Source organism: Seriola dumerili, unplaced genomic scaffold, assembly GCF_002260705.1.
Source record: "Seriola dumerili isolate Sdu_G_001 unplaced genomic scaffold, Sdu_1.0 BDQW01000149.1, whole genome shotgun sequence".
Lineage (NCBI taxonomy): Eukaryota > Metazoa > Chordata > Actinopteri > Carangiformes > Carangidae > Seriola > Seriola dumerili.
This window is the reverse complement of record NW_019174404.1, coordinates 20903798-20916699: the sequence shown is the minus strand read 5'-3', so window position 1 is coordinate 20916699 and position 12902 is coordinate 20903798.

The following is a 12902-nucleotide window of genomic DNA, read 5'->3' as shown; positions in this document are numbered from 1 at the left end:
TAAGAAATACCTAAAATCCATATATGAACCAACTAATCAGACATTAATATGTGTAATATGCCTTTATCATATTATGAATAATTAATGTAGAAACTAAATAATTCAATATACATTGATTCAATTAAAGCTCTATTCTCCAACCGCATCAAAGCTGGAACTTTTTACAATATTCACAGATTCTATCGTCTTCATCCACTTCCAATATGTTCTGGTTTTAATATGTGGAAATATTTATTGAATATCTATTTGTATAGGTACAAGCATTGACCAGTGCCAAGTACCATTGCATTTATTGCCTAAGATTATCTTCAATGTCTGTCCTTACATGGGTCTTTAAAATACACACAAAACTCAACCATAGTACATAAAAAAAACAGCTCATAATGAGGAAAAAATGTATCTTAAAACACAATGACAACCTGATCATCCAATCTGATCATTCATGACTAGCATGCTAATCCCACTCCCAAACCGCATCTGTAAAAACTGTATAATCCCAGTCACGATCCATTTTAATTTGTGTGGGTAAGGAGCTCTTCATCCCCTGAACTGAAAGTCATCTGTTCAAATGACGATTTACGAAAGGGCATTTTACTGTATAATTACCCATGGATGCACCCTGACTTATTGAGCCAGAAACCCTGAGAGGAACCATCAGGTCACTGAGCACCTTAGGAGTTACTTCATCAGTTTAATAAAAGCAAATTTAATTAAGTGATCAAAATCTAACATTGTTAATTTCTTAAGAATATAACAGTGGTGTGATCTTATCGGCTTTCCGGCCATAATTTTAGATCATCAAAATTGATTTGATTGTTGTAGATGCTGCTTGTGACCAACAGCTTACACTTTAACTTAGGCATGAAAAGATCATGGAATGTGTTAAACGTTTTGGAGCATAAATAAGGAAATGTGTAGAAATGTATGTAAGTTTGTTTTGCAGCCCTGCTCTCCATTCTAGCGTGTCTCAAATTTTAGGTGGGAATTTAAAATAAGGATGTGTATATAACACTTACAAAACCTGTTAAATACATTGTCAATTAGTCTTTAAACTTATGATGAAGGTCTTTCATTAACTGGCAAAATGGGTGTGTATTTGTGAATTCCCAAGTATGTAAATGCCCTATTGTGAACATGTACACTTTTTTGGAAAATCCTATTACCCCATATCCCTTAAAGGTCCCATCTAGTATAAAGGTAGATGTCCATGTGTTGTTTGATTATAAAGCAGGTCTAGGTTCTATATTAATACTGTGAAAGTATCAAAGCCTCAGTCCACAGAGAAATGTACACAGCCTGTATTCAGAGACTGAGCTGTCAGGACTTCTGCAACTTTGTGATTTCACAACAAAGCAGTCACTGCCCTCAGCCACGTCCAAAAGCCCCGCCCACCCTTGACCCGCCATCCAGTCTTTGCAGGATTTGGTTTCTCTGAGTGTTTACCTGAAATATTTTTTATTAAATCACTCAGAAAACAGCCAATCAGAAAAGAGGCTCAGAGCCTCCTCTCTTCTGATTTGCTCACTGAACTGTTGTTACTAGAGCTCCAGAGAGAAACCTGAGAGAGAAGATGTAAAACTACATTGAGATGTATTTGGTTCTTAAAACCACAAATATATCAACACTTAAAATAAAACACCAGAAAAATGGAAAACACAGGACCTTTAAAGCTGCATTAATTTCTGTTTTTGGCCACCAGGGGGCGGCAGAATGAGCTGAGACAACAACTCTGAAATCTTATAAATTTATTTTTTTTGTTATTGCCAGGGATGGGAATTGATAAGATTTTATTCATACCAACGCTATTATTGATTCTTTATTGATTCTTTATCGATTCCCTTAACAATTCCTGATCAGTTTTATGTGTGGAAAACAAGTAGGCTTAGACAGGTTTTTGCCAATATGCTTGATCCATCTGTCTACATTGAACAGAGTGACGTATACACAAACAATATTTATGGTACGGAATATTTTCTATGGAATGTTAGGATAAGTGAATCTTGGCTTTGGTTATACAATGTAAACATAAGCCTATAGGCAATGGCAGTGTTGTTATTGATTTTATCAGCTGCACCAGGCCCATTCAAGCCGGGCTCCCCAGATTTTCAAATATAAAATATTATCTATAATATGGCTTGGCTGAATACTTGATAGTTATTATTTACTGAGAGATGTGCATCCATAATACCTAGCATGACCAGCTAATCAACATTTGAAATACAATATTTAATCCATGCAACTAAACCTTGACCGAGAGACGAGATGATCATTGTCTCTTCTTAAAATGATGTGCGTCATATATTGTCTGGACTGGACTGGTCCCCCATCCACACTTATCTTTTCCGAGCTGCAGTTTATAAACACTCTTGCCTGTTGCCGTTTATTAATTCTGATAAATAGTTGAATTTCACTCTCAGTTTTGTCAGGCACACAACAGCCCTGGATGCGGCAAGTGAGCCAGACACAAGACAGACCAAGAGCGAACTGCCCAGCGAGGTTAGCGAGACAGACAGAAGCACATCAACTTAACACTGCTGCTGTTTACTGACATCAAACTCAAAGAAGTTTACTTGACTGCTGTTGCCACAAGTCCTTCCTCTTTTTTTCCTCTTTTCGTGGCCACTTCATCCTCTCATCTTGACACACTTTGACAGCAGGGGGACGCGGGGCCCTTAATTTGCAGAGCCGTACGCAACTTTTGCAGTGTAACATTGGTAAAAGCAGTTGATGAGCTCACGCAATTCCGATGCTTCAGACAATTTGAAACAGGTTCTCGACTGGTTCCTGATTCCTGTTCTGCCCTCGCTGTTCCACCTGAGCGCGCTAGCTAAGCTAACAGGTTACAGGTGTATTCTCTTCTTTACTAGGACTTTTTTTTTTTTTTCTTTTAAATGATGACAGAATAAAACTGGAAGAAAACAACAGAGCATCAGTTGTGGTGTACCACATATGAGTATTATACTGAACACATTTGAATACATTACAAAATACATGCAAAGGAGAATTTCAAACATATACAGCCCATTCAAGCATTATGTTTATGAATGAGTGCTGTGTAATAAACAGTATGAAACATGTCTGAGAAATTGCCGTAAACAGAATATAGCTGCCCATTGGTAGAAATCACCATATAAAAAGCGACAAAATTATGCAAATAATAAAGCTACATAGAACATGCAGCTATCCCTATACAACTAGTATAAAACATCAGTGACTGCAATCTGCTAAAACGCTAAAACACTAACAGACATTGTCTCCCGCCCCTTCAGGAGACCAGCAGCAGGTCTGAGTCCATTCATTCCAATGAGAGAAGTGAACATGATCACAGATGATGATTCTTTCACCTCGTAGTCACCGAAATAAATATTGGATCCATTTTTCACAAGCGACAGATCTTCAGAACATTCTGACATTAAAATGTCATTTTTCAGACAGACCAGGAGAAAATTAACTTTATTCAACACCTGCTACAAACTCTCAAGAGATATTGTAACACAGATCTCTCTTCTCTCTGTTGATTCTGGTTCTGGTTTTGGTTTCACTGCTGCAGTAGTGCTGCCGACATCGCTTTCCAACCACATAAACAAGGTTCGAGGGACCTATACATACAACCGTGAATTAAAAGTTAAAACTGAAATAAAACTTGTATTTCTTTGCTTAATAATACCATTATTGTTATTATGATTTAGCTGTTTTGGGAGGGAAAACAGAGAGACTGATCAGACTGGTATGATCTTGTACTGACTTGATCAGATGTTAAGGTGGCAGATTAAAACAAGCAACAAAATCAGGTGTAAATTGATCCTGTGTCTAGTGTTGTATTGTACTGTCGTTAAGTTAAGGAATCAAGACCACGCCCACTTAGGAGACAGGAAGTGTTTACCATTTCTTTATAATTCTCTATGGGTTCATAAATACAAGTGACACCTTGAAAAATACAAAAATAGAACAGGCTTATATTCATGCAATTTAGAGTCTGTAGAATAAAATTTCCTTTGGTTTATCATAAATACCTTCCAAGGCTGTACATGCAGGGTTCGCCCAATCTGACGCCCACAATATAGAAATGACATGCATTCAGAAGAAGCCAACATATCTGTGTGATCTCTCCTCAGAGATACATAGAGTGCTGCTGCTGCATCACAAGAGAAACCCAGGGTGGCGTCACCTGCAGGTCACATGACCGGGGAGCTATACGTGCCTGCCGACCACCAGTCTTCCTCGGGTCATGAACCTCTCGACCTGGAATAAGAGATGACAGTGCTGTTGTGGCTGCCGGCAGCATCACGTGAGTCAGTGCACTCGCCTGGGTCGGCACTTGCATGAAACTGAGAGAAAACGACTGAAATATTTATGTGGCTGGGAAATAGGATGTTTTCCCAAGCAAAAAAAGAAAAAAAAGGTACATATTACCGGAAAATACTTTTCACTGTGTGGAAAAATTATGGAGTCGTAAGCTAAAATCAAATTTATGAGGAAAACACCATGGAGACATAATATGTAAAATGAATCATTTCAGAGATCAGTGGGCACGGCTTCTATATTCATTCATTCTTTCCATCGTGTCTCTCTGTGAATGACACTGATGCTGCCAGCTGTTTTACACATCACTTTATTTTTACTCCATCACCAAACATCAGATATACTGTTTATTTTACACAAGGAATTCAGTGCGCAAGTGTTTGTGTAACGTCTTCAGTGGCGGCGGTTGTACCTCAGGGTCACCCGGGTGTCGTCCTTAAAAGGTGGAGGCGGAATTGGATTCAGCTGCTGTGGAAATGAAATAAAAAAAAAAAAATTAGATTTCATTTAATTATTTATTCATGTCAGCGACGCAATATGGAGCCACCTGGGGTGTTTGTGTGTTTGTGAGCGTGAGCGGGGGTTTCAGGTGATTATTACCTCGGAGAGTTTGACTCATTTGCATGGAGGAGAATTTATATGACCCCTTGAAATGAAAATTATGCACAAACACGTTGCTCTCTGCAAGAAAAAGGAGAGAGAAAGACAAAGAAAAGAAAGAGTGACTGAGAGGAGGAGCAGACTTCAGAGATCTCTAGAAGACACCCATGGGAGGGAAGAAAACAGCTTGACCGAGAAAGGTATGTTGAGTATTTGTGTTTCTGTGTGTGTGTATGTGTGTGTATGTGTGGATAAGGGAAGCCTGACCAAGTGTGTGAGCTTAAGATTTTCCAGAATCATGCAGATCCAGCATTTATGTTACTATGACTTATTTTATTTGATGTCTGAGCTGGAGGGGATTCAGGACTTGCACAAGATTGCTTCAGTTGCCAACATGGTCCAGAAGACTGGTATTCCACCATTTGAAATATGTATCAAGAGACAAAATTTACAGCGCACAAAGCCTGTGGAGGACTGGAAATAAACACACCACTTGAAATGGGCGAGGATTTACTGTACAAGGGAAAAGGCCTGACAAAAAAATCGGTTAAATGTTAACCTACTTGCACCCGAGCTACAGTGTGTTTGTTATTGAATTTCTCAGGCTCTGAGCTCAGTAGCAGTAGAAGCCCCGATGAAACATGGTCCCATCACTTTTGATGTTAGCTTGGAGCGTGCGAGGATAGCTACTTAACACTGACAACAACCCTGTAGTCGGGGAAAAGCTCCTGTGTGCCGTAAGCTACTTATTTACCATCCTATAGCTTCTGGAGAAGATAAAGTGCTTTGGGAAGGGTGAAGACTATTAAGCTATCGAGGAAATTATAGCAGGGGTCTGTATTTAGGGTATATTTCTAAACAAACCTTTATGATGATCAAACCTCTGATTCATTTGCATATGTTTGTTCCATGATATGGGTACCAATGCTTTAAATCTTCCAGGGCTTGAGTAGTACATGTATTTCTACACCGTATCAATGTCTTCATAAAGGGCACACTAAAAGGCCGACAAGCTCTTCTTCCCGCCAATCCCCCTCCCCCCCTTTTTTTACCCTCCACTGCTATTAGAGACGCTCATTGGCAGCATTGTTGCCCTGATGCTTGATATCATTCAGCTTTGTCTGGCTGACCGACCTTCCTTTCTTCTGGGGTGAGAGGGACCACAATGGACAAGGTGCTATCGCAATGCGGCATGCGCACAGCTCCCGTCTCCCACCTCATTGTTCTTCAATTACGGAACAAGCACGCGGGGTGGATCCAGCATTATTTATGGGCCCCTGCCATCACAACGCACATATAATTACCTCTCAAAAGCTGTAATTGCACTCATTTCTCATGTTTGGTACGGACATCCACTCCCATGCCCTCGTGGCGTCTCCATGGAGATTGAGAGCCATTTACCGTTGAGGGACATCACAGGTCGTAGGTCACTCATTGGATTGCAGTAGGTGTTTTGGGTATGTGCACTGGACAGTGGAATTTGGATGTAGCTGCTTGTACATACCTGTCAGTAAAGGTAGTTCATACTGCATGTTCTTTCTTTACATTTGAACTTTGTCTTGAACAGATAATGTAAAAGTTATTTATATCTTTGTTGCTAAGCAGATTTAATTAAAGTGGTCTTTTGTGTCAGACAGTAATTTGTTACTGTGCAATAATGATATCCAAGGACTTTTTCTATTTCACCCTTAACCAAATGAAAATACATGCAGCATTATCCTCCTGCTTCAGTTTCTGACTCCAGCGTTTGGATGTGAGGCTGATTGACTAATGATTGAAGTGACTGGTAAGTCCGTCACCGGCGCCCTGGCAATACAGAGTGACAGTTCTTATGTGTTTGATCAATGGTGCATAGCTTGGGGACAGAGCGGGAGCAGGGGGCTGTGGCAACTCGCAAACCTCTTTGTCAATCAAGACAGCCCACAAACGGCACCCCATGAAATCCATTAAAACCAATTTAACCATAGCCATACAGCTCAGAGCTCCATGAATGTGCAGCCCATGGTGAATTAATGATGGATTTTCAAAACTTTGGTGGTTTGAGTTCATTTCAGAGTAATATGTTTAGGACCTGGTGTGTCATTCATTATTATGTGGTGAAAAAAGGCTCTCCATGAGGCACCAGTCAAAGTACTTTTCATCCAGCCTGATCTGCTGTTAGAAAACTGTATTCCCAAAATTGTGGATCTGATTCAAAACAGACCAGTGGAAAACCTAATGTAAATGAATGTAAATAAATAAATTTTCAATTGAACATTATATTGACATATAAGGATATTAGCAATATGGTCATTCATTTGGAATTTGTGGCCTGTCAAAAAAAGTCCAATATTCACTCTGACCGGGACTTTTCCAGTTTGGGGGTCAATACATGTATATCATGAAAATATCCAATGTTTTTTATCAATGAAATAAAAAAGGGGGACAGTTCCGGTTTCATGTATTTTGACCATGATAACTGTTGTACTGTAATGCTAGTTTCTGGTTGAGTTTTACACAGCAGTTTCCTCTTAAACTAGGCAAGCAAGTAGTTAGTAGTAGAAGAAGAGTCATTTGAAGCTGCTGAAGCGCGCAGCCAGCCACCTCTGACACGAGACCTCTGCCATTCATCACTACTACCCATATGCAAAAGTAATATATGCTCATATATTGAATTTCTATGTAAAAATAAAAGCAGATTAAGTAAAAATAATATGGAACCTATTAGAAATTGTAATAATGTTGGCCTATATGTCTAGCTCATACAAATAGGTATTCTTATGTATATATGCTTATATTGTAGACATATGTTACATAAATATATATCCATCTCAAAACCTGTCTATATATGTTGATACTATATACAGTAGGGTCCAAGTCTGAGACCACACTCCTAGAATGGGAAGAGACATGTTTAAAATGAATGATATAATTCATTAGAAAAACATATATAAGCATATAGATTGATGTTGTTTTAATAAACTTGTTTACTTATATACATTAAATATATATTGTTAACATAAATGTGCGCAACATATGATATAAAAATTCATCATAGAGATATTTTTTCTATTTTTTTCTTTCATATATCCAGAGGATGTACATATGTGATAATAATATAGATGACATACAGTATATGGCAGCATCACTCTTGATATGGGGACATGCATGTCGTTTATTACATTTCTGTATGGGTCGTGACCCCATTCACATTGTCATTTGATACATTGTCAATGTAAGAAATCTTGATTACCAACGCTTTAAGAGCAGACATTGAAACTAGGCGCTCCTCTCCTTCTGTGGTGAATACAGGGGTCACAACACAGTGAGACCCCACGCTCAGATGAATAAGATAGTTTCCTGTATGTATGCTCAAAATGAATAATGATCTTATTATTTTATTTTTGTTCTGTTGAGACATCCGATTTTATGTACTCCTGCTCAGACTATTGGGAAGCAGTGCTAACAGAGCTTTCCTCTTTCCGTCCATTTCGCTACGAAAAAAAACTCACAACCAACGCTTAATTCACAGGAAGTCGCTACAACACTTAGCTCCGACCTAGCCGCTACACATTTCATGAGAACATGTGAATGTATTTTGCTGCACCACTCTCTGATAAGACTGGACACTAACAGCTTTTATTCTAAGTGTGTGGAATTAATGTCGACATGCAGTACATACTGTATGTACAGACACCTCGTGTGTTACAGTCTGTTTATACATCTCCACTACATGCATAGCCACTTGCGTGAATGTCACAGCACCGATGCAGTGATGCATGCGGATTAGCTACCAGGCTACGGGAATGTGTGTGTGTGTGTGTGTGTGTGTGATCATGCGATGGCTCTGTCCTCCTCTGACCCCTGGCTGTTCCACTGTCTGGCTGCACACTCACTTTCTCTCGCTCTTTCTCCCTCTCCTCCTTGCTCACATCAGACATGTCATCCGCCGCGGAGTGCTTGGACACACTCATGGGAACTGCCTGCCCCAGATCTGTCTTCTCCTCTGCCCAGTTGACCACACACACAGACACACTCACAGGCACAGATGCACTTGACATTTGGGTCACTGACAAGACATCAGGTGAGGACAGAAGAACCCAGGTGACAAGGAGAAGCAGTGAACCTTTGCTGTGATATTGTCCCTGTGAGCCCGAAAATACACACACACACACACACACACACACACACACACACACACACACACACACACACACACACTTGTCTCCACACTGTGTTTGCCTATCAAGCACGCTGGAATAGCAGCGCTTGTTTCTCTGCTCTTAAAGCCAATGAAGGCCTCGCTATTAAGATGGCGGCCTTCCAGGAGCTCACATCGTAATGCTCAATATCAGTAGTAGTAAACAGAAAATCATACGATACGGGAACTACCAATAGGAAACCATGAATGCCAGTGATTGTCGTCACACTGCTTGTGGCTGAAAGATAAACAGAAAACGACTTTGAAGGACCGACAAAGTGTACCTGTTGTCTGAGGCAGTGGTTCTCAAACTTGGGGGGGGGGGGCATAGAGCCACTGCAGGGTGGTGGGTGTACGGATGACCAGGGGAGAAATATGGAGTGAAACTAAGATGAATGAATATGATTTATGTAGGGAAGTTAAACTAACAGGAGTTCACCGATGCTCTCGTGCTGACCTTTATTTCACTTAAATTCTACACAGACTCTTTAAACCCTCTGTGCCGACCACAAATCTAGAAACTTTTTGGACAAACCTTGGCTACGTAGAAGAGAGTAACGGCCCCTCTCTGTCTGCTCTGTTCAGTGAGTGGCACAGAGGCTGTAGCTGTGTGAGAGACAAAATAAGAAAGATATTCTGGCGCTTCTAACTTTCTCTCTGCGTGATCATTTTGCAAGTGCATACAGCTGAAATCACAGCTCAGTCTTTGTCTTTAACTCATGTGTTTTGTGATTTCGTGAGACGACGTCGTGGTTATAAAATCTGGATTTTAGCAGCAGCTTGGAAGTTATGGGATGTGTTTTGGTCACTGTTTCAAACTTGTCATGACAACAGAAACAGAAAAACATGTGAATGAGAACAGCTTTATTGTGAATTCTGCTGTATTAGAATACTGTATACGTGAGCACAGAGAGGAGGAGAGAAGAGAACAGATGAAGGGCTGAAACCAGATGACACTAGGAAGGATGCAACTAGGACGCTATAATATCAGTTGTTTACAGCGGTTCCACAACAGTTTTCAGCTACATCCTCAATTTTGCCCATTGACCATATGTGGTCCAGACCTATACCAGGTTTTGACCTAGTCTTGTTTAGGAGACCCACAGCCTGATGTTTTGGACCTGCATGGGTTTTTAATACACTTTCAAATGAATGTGGTGCATTTAAGGGCCATATTCGAGGTGATCCCTGAGAGCTGCTAGCCAAGATGCAGATGTTTCCTTCTTTACACTCCTCGAATGGAAAAAGACTGAACACCTCCAACTCAAACAGCTGAAACCTTGGCTCAACCAGGAAGTTTTATCCAGTAACCTTTTCTGATATAGTTCCAAAATTGGACAAATCCCATCCCCACTGATGTTTTTTTTCCCCTCATCTTTTGATGTAATGTATGTACAGTATGTGTGGGACAAGTATGGGTCTTCTGTGTGCAGTACATGAAAGATTGTAACACAATTAGTAACTGATACTGACAGACAGACATTGATAGGTATTGTTTTTGGTAGGTATACGGTAAATGAACATTGGGCAAAAGTTTTAATAAAGAACATCTCTCACTTCCTGCCTATGGGTTAACTTTGGTTATATACTCCTAATCAATTTCACTGCTACTTCCACTTCACCACGCCGTCAGATCTCTCCATTCCCAATCCTGATGTCACCATGTCTGACCAAAGATCTTTCTGCTTGCGTTCCTCGAGCTAATCAATCACTGGAAGCCATTCTTCTGTATTAGTATTGTAATACTGTATTTTTTCCCCGTCTGTCTACTACTCACCTTTTGAGTTGTGTCTGATTCTGGCAGTGTTTTTATGGATGAGGCCGTGATCACTGAGGAAGATCCTGTTCATTTACGCTCCGGCTTCCTTTACTTCTGCTCTGGTGCTTGTTCGTCCATCCCACAAGCTGCCAACATCTCTCTGAAATCATTCATGGTAGGCCTCCTAGCCAGTGGCCTGTAAGCACTCTTCAGGGACTGAGGGTAAGCCAGCCTCTGTGTCAAGACCTTTTCCCCTTGCCTGTTAGATCTGAATGCTGTATGGCAGCGGGGGCGTATGGTCATCATCACCATTACGTCATTAACTTTTCCATTGTTCCAGATTGTTTTGCATAAGTCCCGTTAACTAAACAAACAAAGAAAATGAATCCAGCCAGTTCACCCATCCCAGCAGCATCTGTGCGGGATTAAGCGGGATTCAAATTTCATATTTGTCAGAACAAACTTTCACTTTCCAAACTTCATCTCCACCTGTTGCAGGGATTTTCTTCTCATAGACCCTGCCCAGGTCCACAGTTAGTCACCAGGTTTCCCTCTCTCGGATGAGGAAATGCTTGTTCCCACTTTGTGTCTGTAATCCTTGAAACTGACTCCTGACAGTCACAAGAGGTAAGTTTCACTTTACTATATTGCCTATAACAATAGGCTAACTGAACACATCACTGCTCAAGGCGCCCCAGGTCCTGCATCAGTAAGTGAAAATATCACCATTCAAATGCACTTCTGTTTATGTACAACATGAAGTGAACGCACTTAAGGCCCACTATCAACAAAGCATTTTACAGATGGTTATCCATCTCAGTTTCCTGCTAAATCTCCTTCTTCTGCGCTCTTGGAAATTTACCCTATCCTCCTATCATCATATGGCTGAGGGCAGTTTTGGCAGCGCAGTTGCATTTTCATGTTTTGTATTGGAAACATAGTCAAGCCCAGTATATGTTGGCCCTTTTTCTCTTCTTGCATTTCCAAGTTGTATTAATGGTGGTGCAACTATCACAAAGATCGAATATAGCAAAATGTAGTAAGTTTCACGGCAGCCCATTTTAGAAAGGCCATCATGAGAAAATGTGTCCTTTGTTTAGATTATCAAATACACAATGAATCATAGATGAAGCAAGAAACAACTGTAAGAATCCCAATTTAAATTGGAAACCCTGATCTCAGTGCTGTGATAAAGGCAGAGTAAAACACCGGTTGTATTAATAAGCAGGCAGGTTTTGTTTCTTGCTGATTTAGTAGAAATAAGGCCCGCTCTCTCCACAGTCATATTAGCCATTGGGACCACTGGGACAAAACCTGGTGGGCCTCTGCATCAGTGGGCCCATGGATCATAAAAAAAGTCCATAAACTTTTTACCAGCCCTGCACATCTCTTTACCAGCCCTCTATCCTTTCCCAGCGGATGAATCCAGGCCTGGGTTTCCGTCCCTGTCCAGCCACAGCTCCTCCAGGACTCACTAACTGGGGAAAGATACCGATGACTATCAATGAAACCTTTCTGTTTTGGTCGTGCAATGGCAGACACACTTGCTTTGTGCCAAATATCAAGCCTTAATTTTTCTGCAAAATTTCAATGCCCAGGGTCAGACAGAATAGTGAAAGGGAGGCTAACAGGGAACCAATCTAAATACAGATTGAGTCATTATTCTGTAGCGGAGGTAAGCTAACTTTAAGAGTTTCCCTTGTCCCAGTTTAACCATAACAGGTGCTTTTAAAAATGTCCGCAACTTTCTCTCTGCTCTGATTTCTCTCAGGTCTCATGATCCATGGTCTAAGTCAAAAATATAGCAGGTGGTGGTTACTCTTTTACAACCCTTTCACATTACCTTAATTTCTTCAACCCACGTCTCCTCTCTCATTCTGCTGGCTTTATCATCTCCTCCAGTCTGTCTGGCCTCTAGCCTTCATCAGTCCATCACACGCTAACATCTTTCCCTCCTATGGCCTCCTGCCGTCATTGCATGGCAACCAAGTGACAACCTCCTATGCTAAAACATAAAGCCAGTACAGAAGTGTTGAAAGTCGCAGTTTCCTTAATGGCCAC